At 39.4% G+C, this 12343-nt stretch overlaps 1 protein-coding gene across 1 annotated transcript in view; it reads left to right on the top strand.

Moving 5' to 3' along the window:
* rbm41 (RNA binding motif protein 41) overlaps positions 1-8462 on the top strand; it is a 32036-nt gene extending 23574 nt beyond the window's left edge. The window contains exon 9 of the transcript XR_005008218.1: positions 8441-8462. The gene's annotated coding sequence lies outside the window, so the exon portion shown is untranslated. The remainder of the gene's footprint in view (positions 1-8440) is intronic.
* Positions 8463-12343: the final 3881 nt, after the last annotated feature.

Below are 12343 nucleotides of genomic sequence, written 5' to 3'. Positions count from 1 at the left end.
CATACTTTTGGCCATATAGTGTAGTTTATCAGCAGCCATTGATATTCATAGTACATTTCTGGCTACAGGACCAACACTGACCGGATATTATTATAGTGAATCATTATTGACACAGCAGTGACACTGATACGGTAGTGTAACGTGTGGCACTGGTATGAATGTCTGAGGTACAGCAGTGTTGATGTGAATTCAGTGTTATGGTTTTGGTTCAGAGAGGTAGCAGTTCAGAGGTCAGAAACTTCTGAAGCCAAGTCTGATGGGGACTTTAGCTATAATTTTAGACTAGAAAACACTTGAACAAAACACAGTCAACACAAACATATACAATACCATAATAATACCATACTATATTCCATGCTTAGAGCTTATATTATGATGTATAATGTTGATTGCATAAGAATGTTGATTGCATAAGATATTGTGAGCCCATTTATAAGCCACTTCTATTTTTTTCTGGAAATTCCAAATGCGCATATGACGTTGACGGTGGGTCAAGAAGAGGTCAGAGGCAATTGTATGTTTGGGTGTAGATTAGAGGCATTGTGTGTAGGTGCTGCTGTGGGAACTGTGCTCCTGAGCTCAGAAGCAGGAATGGAGGTGCCGGCAGAGAGAGTGGTGGAGCGGAGGAGGTGAGAGAAGTGTGCCTGTGGAGGTGTGAGGCCTGGTGCCATTCTTACGCCTCCCCCAAATGAGAGCAGAAGTGTTGAGAGACACACTACAGCAAGTCTAAATCCTGATTACCACATCAGCAAATTCAGGCATGTTTTTAGCTATGCTATGCACTTTTGTCCATTGATGTAGACGATGGTATGTCAAAAACACATAAGCAGGTCTATCTAAGATTACTCAACAGGGTCCGGGGCAATTGTGTAATGATTTAGGTATGCAGTTTGTACAATGCTAACAGATGACTATAACTTTCCATTACTTGTTAGCTACGTTAGCGTTGTGGCTCCAGTGCAAAACTAAAGAAGCAACCTTCGAACACCAAACATGTCTTGGCCTCTTCAGCAGTCTTCACACCTCTGCTCTCATTTTGGGGAGGTGTAGGAATGACACCAGCCCTCATGCCTCCATCAGCACACTTCTCTCACCTCCTCTACTGCTCTAGTCTCTCTGCTGGCACCCAGTTACACCCAGAATATGAAGCAGAGTCTGCAGAACTGTTCCCAGCACAACACCTACACACTCTGGCCTGTACACACAAGCTGACCTCCTACTAACCATAATCATTGACCCTATATGTATTGCATTAACAGTAAATATTGAAATAAACCATGTAACAGTACAGTTTAGACCAAGGTTCTGCAAATTTGCTTCCTACCATCCAGGGGAATTTGGTTCCAACTTGTAGGAACATCATGATGAACTCAATTAAGAGTGTTAAATTAGTCTTGGAACCAAACACTGGAGATAGACCCCCAGAAACAGGAGGCCAGGCCCAGCTGCATGTCTCAGAGATGTCTTGTTTCTTAGCAATATCAACAGCATCTTTTTGGGACCAAAACAAGAAACATACAGTATAGTTTGTGATTTCTGATGTGTTTGAATTGCATTGGCCTTCAATTCTGGCCATGAATGTCAACACTTGGTCACTTCTCCTTGCTCTGCCCATTCTAGATTAAACACAGATATTTGAAGGTTATGATGGGCATTCCATGTGTTTTGTTTGAAGCTTGTAATAGACATGAACATAAAATTTAGCTTGTATGCTGCAGTTTTACAGTGCTGCCTTCTATGCTCTGGCATAGGGCTGCCACCACTGTTTTCTATTTCTAATAACTGACTGAAACCTAGTTAGGCTATAGCTCGTATTCACACAGCCTACAGTGACATATTTAGGCCTTCTAGAAGGCCTAAAGTGATGTTTCTTCTAACAAAATTGGTCCCACTTGTTGGAAACCAAAGCATGATTGATTCCACTATCAGTTCCTAATTATGTTGGTAGTTAAGGCATTCTGTGCAAGTCCTGAACAATGGGAGACCTAATTTGGCCATATCTACCTCAATACCACAAGAAAAAAATAATCTTGGACAAATTTACATTAGACATTTCAAGGTTTTAACTGTTATAGATCTATTTTTCATCTCAGAAGGCATAGAGGGCCGTAAGGGTAAAGTCTGGGTCAATGACTGCACCCAAACATATCTTTGTGTGCTTGTCAACTGGCTTATTGTAACAGAATCAGGATATGGATGAAAAAAAGTTCTAATACACTTTTTGGACACAAAAATGTTAAGATATATTAATATATTAATATTCTGATATATCGAGTTATGAATCAACAGCAGGTATGTATGTGCTAATTGCACTGTTAGGAAATTCACATTCGTCTAAAACCTTTCTTGATGGGGCTTTTAACTCCAACTTTAGAACAATAACAAATAGTAGAAACTGCTGTTCCAAAACCAATCCAAACATATTTGGCTCTAATATTCAATGTTCAAAGAATAAATCAGGAGCCTTTGTTTTTAATCATGATTGACCTACATTACATAACTTTGTACACTTATCTTTATGTCCCATCTGTCATCAGGCCATGTGTGACCTAGGTCAGAGTGTTGAGTGTGCTGCTCTGTGCAGTGACCCTGCTGCTCTCATTCCTCTTCACCAGACTTCACACTTCCGCTCTCATTTTGGGGAGGTATAGGAATGACACCAGCCCTCACACCTCCATCAGCACACTTCTCTCACCTCCTCTACTGATCTAGCCTCTCTACTGGTACCAAGTTACACCCAGTACATGAAGCAGAGTCTGCAGGACTGTTCCCAGCACAACACCTAAACACTCTGACCTGGACTCAAACACTGACCTCTCACTGACCTGTACATAGACTTGTAGTTACCAATGTGATTTGCCAAAGTATATAAAGATGTTTATTTTAATGGTGTTCAATTTGTTTTTGCCATCTAGTCATAGACAGTTCCCAATATGATATATTTCTTGGACAACAGTACCACCATAACTGGGAATAAAGACCATTCCCAAAATGTGAGCAAAATTTTTCCTATTTTGCACAATATTCTTTGGGAACGAAGGCCAGCATGCACATTTTCCAAGCTTTTGACTTTGCACGTTTATCAAATGCCTCAAAGTGTTCACTCTTGTCTTTGCCATATGACCATGCCAACTCCTTACAGCTTCATGTCTTTCAAAGCCCTGTAGGAGTGGGATGCTTTTAGGGAGGCAGCTGATGTCAGGTTACCTTTAAAAAGCTGGGCTTATTTCATCTGTAAACTCTGGAGAAGGCCTAAGCTGAACGTATCCTTTGGGACAACCTGTGATAAAGTGTTGTTAATTTTCAATTAGAAAGCCTTTTAAATTTATATACACTACATATCCAAAACTAGCCAGACACCCTTTCATATGAGTGAATTCAACTAGTTTAAGGTGCACCTATTGCTGACACAGGTGCAATCAAATCCTCACAGCAATGTTCCAAAATCTAGTCTAAAACCTTCCTAGATGGGTAGAGGCAGCAAAGACTGCAGAACAAACTCCCTATTAATACCCTTGATTTCAGGAGAAACTTTTGGGACTGGGGCAGGACCATACTCCACTGCTGATCAGAAGTATATTTGTATTGATTTGCGGTATTTCATCCATTGGTTGCCTTAGTCCTAGTCTACTGACCTCAGGGTCACAGTGTTGAGCGTCTGCTCTGTGCAGTGACCCTGCTGATCTCATCTCTCTTCACCAGCCTTCACACTTCTGCTCTCATTTTGGGGAGGTGTAGAAATGACACCAGCCCTCACACCTCCATCAGCACACTTCTCTCACCTCCTCTACTGATCTAGTCTCTCTACTGGCACCCAGTTACACCCAGTACATGAAGCAGAGTCTGCAGGACTGTTCCCAGCACAACACCTACACACTCTGTCCTGGACTCAAACACTGACCTCACACTGACCTGTGCATGGATTGGCCTGATGTTCCATGGTCCAATATGAGACAGAGGTTCTGTTGATCAAAAAATATGCTAACTTAGCTTTGCTAATCTATGTGAAGTGTAGTTTTACCTGGTCACTCTTCTGTTTGTACATATGATTGGCTAGATTTCGTCTAGCCAATTACCTTCATTTAGCCATATTTAGGACTGTGACAATAATGAAATTTCAGCTGATAATCAACTGCCATATGAATGATTAAGATTAACATTTTAACTGTCTTTATTTGAAAGATTAAATTGTGTCAAAAGGCCTATATCATAAAAAGCTGAGAATTTCCCTGCTTCTATGTAATAAACTAGTTTGATGTAGTAGCAAAAGCAGCAAAAGCAGCCTGTTTTGAATTCATTGTTTCTGTGATGTAATTAAAAACCAACACATTTACATATATCCACATATTTAGCTTACAGTATTTTAGCTGAAGTTATAAAGAGTGTTACATCCTGAACTGCTTGTTGAATAAGGAACAATACAGGGCAGCCAATTAGAACAGAGCTCATTTACATATAGTAGTCTTGAGGTGAGTTGAATAGTGAGTCCAGAGATTTACTTATTTATTTTCTTGATCAAAATTAAATAGGTAGATGATTTTCTGTTCTAGCATACAAAAGAATGTGGTTGGAGTGGGTGGGAGCCCCAAAGTCACTTAGAGCCTCCATCGTCATCTTTGGGAAGGAAAGCCAAAAGTTAAACTTTTTATATATCATTTCAATCTTTTGACCTTGGAGGTTCATCAAATGCCTCAAAATGTTTGGAAGACAACACTACGTTCCTGTCTTTTCCACGTGACCAGGCAGATTCCTTGCTCCTTGATATTGAAAAGCATTGTGGGAGAGGGACAATTCCATCCTGGATCCTGTTTCAACACAGTTTTTTACTTGCCCACTCTAACTTCAGTTCCTTCCACTCACGGCAGCAGGAGGGAACAGCAAGGAGTGGATTTTTCGATCGGAACACACTCGCTCTCGGCAGGTTAGCTTTAGTGAGCTAACCCTAGCAAGATAGCAGAGAGAAGTGATGAAGTTATAACATGGAGTAGTTTGTAGTAACACACCTGAGCTAACAAAGTAATGATACAGCCCTTAAGATGCTAACTACTCACCAACGACTTCTTTCAAATGATGGTATTCAAACCCGGGAGAAATACATTTTTACACATCTATTTCAGTTCAGTTCAGTTCAGTTAAGTTCAGAGTACTTTATTAATCCCAAAAAAGGGCAATTCATTTGCAGCTTTACCCGTCCATACGCACAACTATATATATATATATATATATTATATATATATATATATATATATATATATATACCAACTACAAATGAATACAGCTGATGCAAAATGTCATCATTTTCTCTTATGCTTTGCCTACAGTCATAGAATCTTTATCATATAATCTGTCATGCAATACATGAAGATGAATGAGATCACTCAGTCTGCCACAGAATTAGGCCAAAATTTTATTGGTACCATCTCATTTAATATGACATGCGACATCTTCTGCTTTTGCACAGTTTGCATTAGACTCCGTCTGCTGACCTCAGGGTCATGATGTCTACTGCGGCTCCATCTAGTGACCCTGCAGATCTCTGTCTTCACACTTCTGCTCTCATTTTGGGGAGGTGTAGAAATGACACCAGCCCTCACGCCTCCATCAGCACACTTCTCTCACCTCCTCTACTGATCTAGTCTCTCTACTGGCACCCAGTTACACCCAGTACATGAAGCAGAGTCTGCAGAACTGTTCCCAGCACAACACCTACACACTCTGACCTGGACTCAAACACTGACCTCTTACTGACCTGTACGTACACTTACAGTGACTGACCTGACATGCATGTCTAATATGAATATACTGAGGATAGAGAAGTAGCAGGATTATTTTTAATGATGGCAAATTATTATTATTTATTTTTGTTTCCCTGCAACAGTCATAGGAAGTTCCCTGTAGGTTGAATCATTCTGAAGGGGGAGAATGAAGGCCAGCATGCACATTTTCCAAGTTGTTGACCTTGCAGGTTTATCAAATGCATCAAAGAGTTCAGAAAACATCACTACATTCTTATCTTTGCTAAGTGACCAAACAGACTTCGTACTGCTTGTGGGTGGGATGCTATTATGGAGTCAAGTGACGTCAGGTTATCTTTAAAAGAATGGGCTTATTGCGTTACTGTAAAAGCAGAAAAACACTGAAGGTGAAACATATTACTTTAGACAACTAGCGGTGAAGTTTAAATATATATTTAATGACTGGGACAACACCATCCTCCTCTGTTAAAGAGAACATGTCTGTCCCTGGACACTGATGATACATTCTATATCTAGTTTTTAAACTAAAGAGAGGTACTTTTGTATTGATGTATGGTATTTCATCCACTGGTTGTTCTGGTCATAGTCTGCTGACCTCAGGGTCACAGTGTGGGTAGGTGTAGGAATGACACCAGCCCTCACACCTCCTTCAGCACACTTCTCTCACCTCCTCTACTGATCTAGCCTCTCTACTGGCACCCAGTTACACCCAGTACATGAAGCAGAGTCTACAGAACTGTTCCCAGCACAACACCTACACACTCTGACCTGGACTCAAACACACTGACCTCTTACTGACCTGTACATACATGGATTGGCCTGATGTCCCATGGTCCAGTATGAAATAGAGGGGTCAGGAGGATCTATTCATTAAAATATGCTAACTTAGCATGCTTAGCTATCTGGAGTGTAGTCTTACCTGATGTCATGAAAAAACCAACACATTTACATATATCCACCTATTCAGTTTACAGTATTTTAGCTGAAGTTATAAAGAGTGTTACATCCTGAACTGTTTGTTGAATGAGGCACAATACAGGGCAGCCAATCACGACAGAGCTCATTTACATATAGCAGTCTTAAATGCGCAGTAACAGAAACAGCCTGTTTAATTTTAAGGGATAAAGGGAGTTTGGAAACTGGTCATGTTAAAATGAATTGTGACTGATTGTGACTGTTTTTGGTACATAAACCAAACAGATATTATAAATGGACCTCAGAGAGGAAATACAAAATTCAAGAAAAATGTAGTACATGGCTCCTTTAGAGTCCAAAGTCCAAAGTGGGTAAATTGGCTGATTAGCTGTCTTAATTAACTAGATGTCCATACTTAGCAGCTCTATTACTCAGTGCTGCCCTCCAAAGGTCTTGTAGCACTATTCAGAACTTTTTCTACTTTCTTTTATTTACATACATTTGCCTTAACCCAACTATATTACACTGTTTTTTGCCATTTAAACCTATGATTAAGAAAGCTGACAAGCTAACCAGGCGATTATGTAATCATTGTTAGAGGCCTAATCATATTAAAAGAGTTGGTGATTACTTGTGTACTGCATGTGTGTACATCATGCAGTGTGTGAAATACCCCCTGGTATTTGTGTGGTCCTATGTTGGCTCGCTAATCCAGCTTCAGCTGTCTGCTCTCTCACTGTAGTGACGCTGATGCTAGCTTCAATTGTAACAAAATATTTGGTTTAACAATTCTTCTTCTGGAAATGTTCTTTTCTAGTTTGGTAGTGCAGCCTCCCACACATTAATTGAGATCTTATATATCTCCTCTTTTGTCTCCGATTTGAGAAATGAGTAACAATTCACTCCTTCCACCAATCTCTTGGGAACACTGGGCAAGTTTTCAGATTAAAAATATGTAACGGCATATTGTGATGTTTTCCAGAGGTATCCTCATAGTTACAGTTGCTAGACTATGAAGGACCAACTGGGTGAACCAATCTGCTACTGTGCCGACCTGAGGCAGACCAGTGCTGCATCTCTCGATAGTCAAGAATACCAAAGACAGAAGCCCGCTGACTGTGGGTGAAGCAGCTAAACAATGACAGCATAACGCCATAAAAAGTTTATTTTCAGGAACACTGACCTCACACTGACCTGTACATACACTTATAGTTACTGACTTGACTTACATGCATGTCTAATATAAATACTGAGGATGAAGAAGCAGCAGAAGTGTTATTTTTAATGATGGCAAATTATTTTGTTAATTACTTTCAACAGTCATAGGCAGTTCCCTGTAGGTTGAATCATTCTGAAGGGGGAGAATGAAGGCCAGCATGCACATTTTTCAAGTTATTGACCTTGTAGGTTTATCAAATGCATCAGGGTTCAGAAAACATCACTATGTTCTTATCTTTGCTATGTGACCAAACAGACTTTGCGCTGCTTGTGGGTGGAATGCTATTATGGGGTCAAGTGACGTCAGGTTGCCTTTAAAAGAATGGCTAAGCTAAAACATATTACTTTAAACAACAAGTAGTTAAGTTTTGTTTATTTTGCACTAAAGACTGTGGATTTTACTTGTATATATATATCATGACTGGGACAACATCATCCTCCTTTGTTAAAGAGAACATGTCTGTCCCTGGACATTGATGACATATTCTATATCTAGCTTTCAAACTAAAGAGAGGCAACTTTTGTATTGATGTATGGTATTTCATCCATAGGTTGTTCTGGTCATAGTCTGCTGACCTCAGAGTCACAGTGTGGGTAGGTATAGGAATGACACCAGCTCTCACACCTCCTTCAGCACACTTCTCTCACCTCCTCTACTGCCTTAGTCTCTCAACTGGCACCCAGTACAAGAAGCAGGGTCTGCAGAACTGTTCCCAGCACAACACCTACACACTCTGACCTGGACTCAAACACTGACCTCATACTGACCTGTAGAAATGCCCATATTTATGTATCTCATATGCATTACTGTTCCAGATATGTACCCCTAACCTTAACCATTCTCCCCCATTTTCCTAATCCACTGCAGTAGCTCTTTTCCCCTTTCTACAAAACCCCCTTTACTCTTTGAAAAGTCAACCATACTTTTTCTAAGGTGTATGAAGCTTCCTTTTCCAACTTTTGACCATTTAGCTTCAACAAATATCTCAGTTGTTTAGTGGAAGAAAAAAGTCAAATTTTCCCCTGTGATACACTTCAGCCAAGACATGTTTGGTGGCGTATAAACACCTGTTGAGTTAAATAATCTCAAATAGACTTGCTTAAGCATTTTCTGGCACTGTACAGAAAAAATGGCAAAGGTATTGACAACATACAGAAGATGCTACACAGTTTAGCATGCGTTTTAGCATGTTTTGTCTATTTTATAGACAGTAGTATGTCATACAGTGTCAGAAGCCACATAAGCAAGTCTAATTGAGATTACTTAACCACTAAACACGGTTTAAGGCAAGTGTAATGATCCAGACATGCTGTTTACAGAATGCTAGCAAGCTGCTAATAAGCTTCCATTATTTGCTAGCTACATTAGCTTTGTAGCTTCACTGTAAAACTTGTAAAACACTTTAAAAAGCATTCTTTGCACATCAAAGGTGCCCTGGCTGATGGACTACAGGGGAAAACTGTACATTTGACTTTTTTGCTGAACACTCATTTGAGCTTTCTCTAATACGATCATTGCCTACTTAATTTTTCATGAGCCTTTGTCACAGACCTTATAGCTTGGACAGAATACCAATATTTAAGTTCTAAGTGCATTGTTTTCAGCAGAGATGCTCACATCAAGCTTATTTTCCACCAATATTATGCTATTAACTCCCTGTCCACAGTTTGCATGTCCAGTGCCTGCTCCATGCAGTGACCAAGCTGATCAGAGTCCGCACTTGGGGAGATGTAGGAATGACAACAGCCCTCACACCTCCGTCAGCACACTTCTCTCACCTCCTCTACTGCTCTAGTCTCTCTATATGACACACAGTACATGAAGCAGGGTCTGCAGAACTGTTCCCACCACAGCACCTACACACTCTGACCTGGACACTGACCTCTTCCTGCCCTCATATGAAACATTGACTGTAGTGGACAGTAAGTTTACTAATATCAGAGTATGGTAAATATACTCATTTAATATAGTGGGAATCATTTTGTAATCTTTGGTAAGACAATTGTATTTGGTGAACTATAAAATAAATTAAATTAAAGGTGCAGTGTGTAAGATTTAGGGGTATCTAGTAGCAGAAATGGAATATAGTATACAAAACCATGTTTTTATTAGCAAATAGCCCTTCATATCTACCTATGGAGCAAGTCCTCTTCCATCAGAGGCTGCCACGTTGCCTTGCCATATTTCAAACCAAAGACTGGCTCTAGAGAGTGCCTTTATGTTGAAGAAGCAGCTTGACTTTGGTGGCACTATAGCACCAGTTGGAATACATAGATAGAAGAAGGAGAATACCGGTGCTGGCTGACCATTTTGTGTTGTGAGAAGTCTGAGAACATAAATTTTGAGAATTGGAGGGTCATGCTTATTACTTAGCACAATAAAAAGCAAAAGACGTTGAGTCCTTGTCATCAAAGAAGCAAAAACATGAAGAATCAAAGTGAAATCAGGATGGTCAACAGCAGAAAACCTGAGAGTAGGTTCTACTACACATTTGGAAAGAAGGGGGTGAGGGAGTTAGATGCCACTAAATCTTACATACTGCACCTTTAAGAGACATAGTCAGACTACATACAATCAATCATAAATGTCAATTCAGATCTACAGCAATGCCCAGAGTCTAGAGAGCATAACTGGACTCAGTTTCTCTGGGAACATAGGTTGACCCTCCCACCCCACCCATTTCTCAGCATATTTTTTTTTTTTGGTAGTTAACAAAATTAACAGTCAGCATTCTTGTTTAAGCATGTTGAACTCTACAATGACAATGGGTTAGCCACACTTTAAAAATATGCAGAAGCAAATCTATGTCTCACAGAGGATGCATGTGCTAGCCTTCATTCTCCCAGCCTGGCTAGTGGATGGAACTGACCACAACAAATTTGTGGAGAAAAACAAATCATTAAAAGGCAAGAACTGCAGATCATCACAGCCATGATATCACTCATGATAACACATGTTCTATTGCTTTTGTACAACAGTTCAGCAAAATAAAGTAAGTAGTAAAGCAGAAAAGCCCAGAACATTGTGTTAAATGTGTTTTAATACTTGCAATTCTGGTAATGATCACGTAATGTAAAGGACAGCTGCCATGTGCATTGTCACTGTCCAAAAAGCACTGTGTCTCCATTTTCATTGATTTTTATTTCTCTTTTTTCTACATCATTTGAACATTACAGTTGTCCTTTACATTGTTTGGAAATTTCATGAGAAATTGACCAAAAGAGAAATGCTCCAAAAGAACTTTGAAAAAAAAACTCTTCAGATTGCATTAATTTGCATTAAAAATAAATAAAGTTTTTGCCATCTCCTGTAAAGTTACTATTTTGGAGATACATGTTTTTCTTGGACAGTGATGACATATACAAAAGAAAGTAACAATTAGCTGCAGTGTAGAGCAAGCTCTTACTAAGCAACCAGTTCTCAGCAGAATGATACAGTTATTGCAAAAAACTATCAGCACAGTCTGAACGCTGCTCAACCAATCAGATTCTGCCACTGAAACTGACTGAAAGATATAAATATACATAAATGAAGGTAAATTTCTAGGACTATAACAGTGTGGAGCACATTTGTAATGCCTTATGAGTGCATGAGCTTCTGTTATGATGTTAGTACAGCGTAACTCATCACACATCGTTTGGCCCAGAGTGACAGGAAAATAACAAGTTTCCAAATTGAGTGTATGTAAGGTCATGTTTCCTCTCCTTTGACATATTAACCACATAAACTGCAATAACCTGTATGTAGCCCTGCACTTGACTCATTCTCGCAACTACATAACGTGTATCACATAGACTTTTACAAATAATATATAGTACACTCTTAAAAAAAGATGGTTCTTCAAGTGTTCTTTAGTAAAGATAATCGTTCTATATATATAGACCGACACTCAAAGAACCATCTGCTTGCTTAAAGGGTTCATTGCATGGTGAAATAGTTGTGTGGGCTGAATGGGCTGTATATGGTTCTATATAGCATCAAAAAGGGTTCTGCTACAATGTCAAGCTTTTATGAATAGAAGAATCTTTTTGGTGCTTTATAGAACCCTTTTCAAAAAGGGTAAAACACATTCTACACCAATCTGAAGAACCATTTCACCATGTAAAGAACGCTTTAAGTATATAAACGGTTCTTTGAGTGTTCATAGATCTATATAGCATTATCTTTATCAAAAAACCCTTGAAGAACCACCTTTTTTAAGAGTGTAGTTAATGAATAATAAAGCAGCTTTAAGGGTTAAATTCTTATTATGTTCTTAATGAGTTTTTACTTGTTCTATTCCTAACAGGCTGCTTGACTCTGGACTTCAGTGCTCTGTTGTAGCAAACATTGACATCAGCTGCTACGTTGATGGTAATACTGGACTTTTAGAAATCAGGCTGGATGAAGCCATTTCAGACGTGGACTTGAGGTGTCACTGCAGGGACAGATTCAATTTCAGACAGATTAAATT

This window comes from Colossoma macropomum, unplaced genomic scaffold (assembly GCF_904425465.1).
Source record: "Colossoma macropomum unplaced genomic scaffold, Colossoma_macropomum, whole genome shotgun sequence".
Classification (NCBI taxonomy): Eukaryota; Metazoa; Chordata; class Actinopteri; order Characiformes; family Serrasalmidae; genus Colossoma; species Colossoma macropomum.
This window is presented reverse-complemented; position numbering and strand designations above follow the sequence as displayed.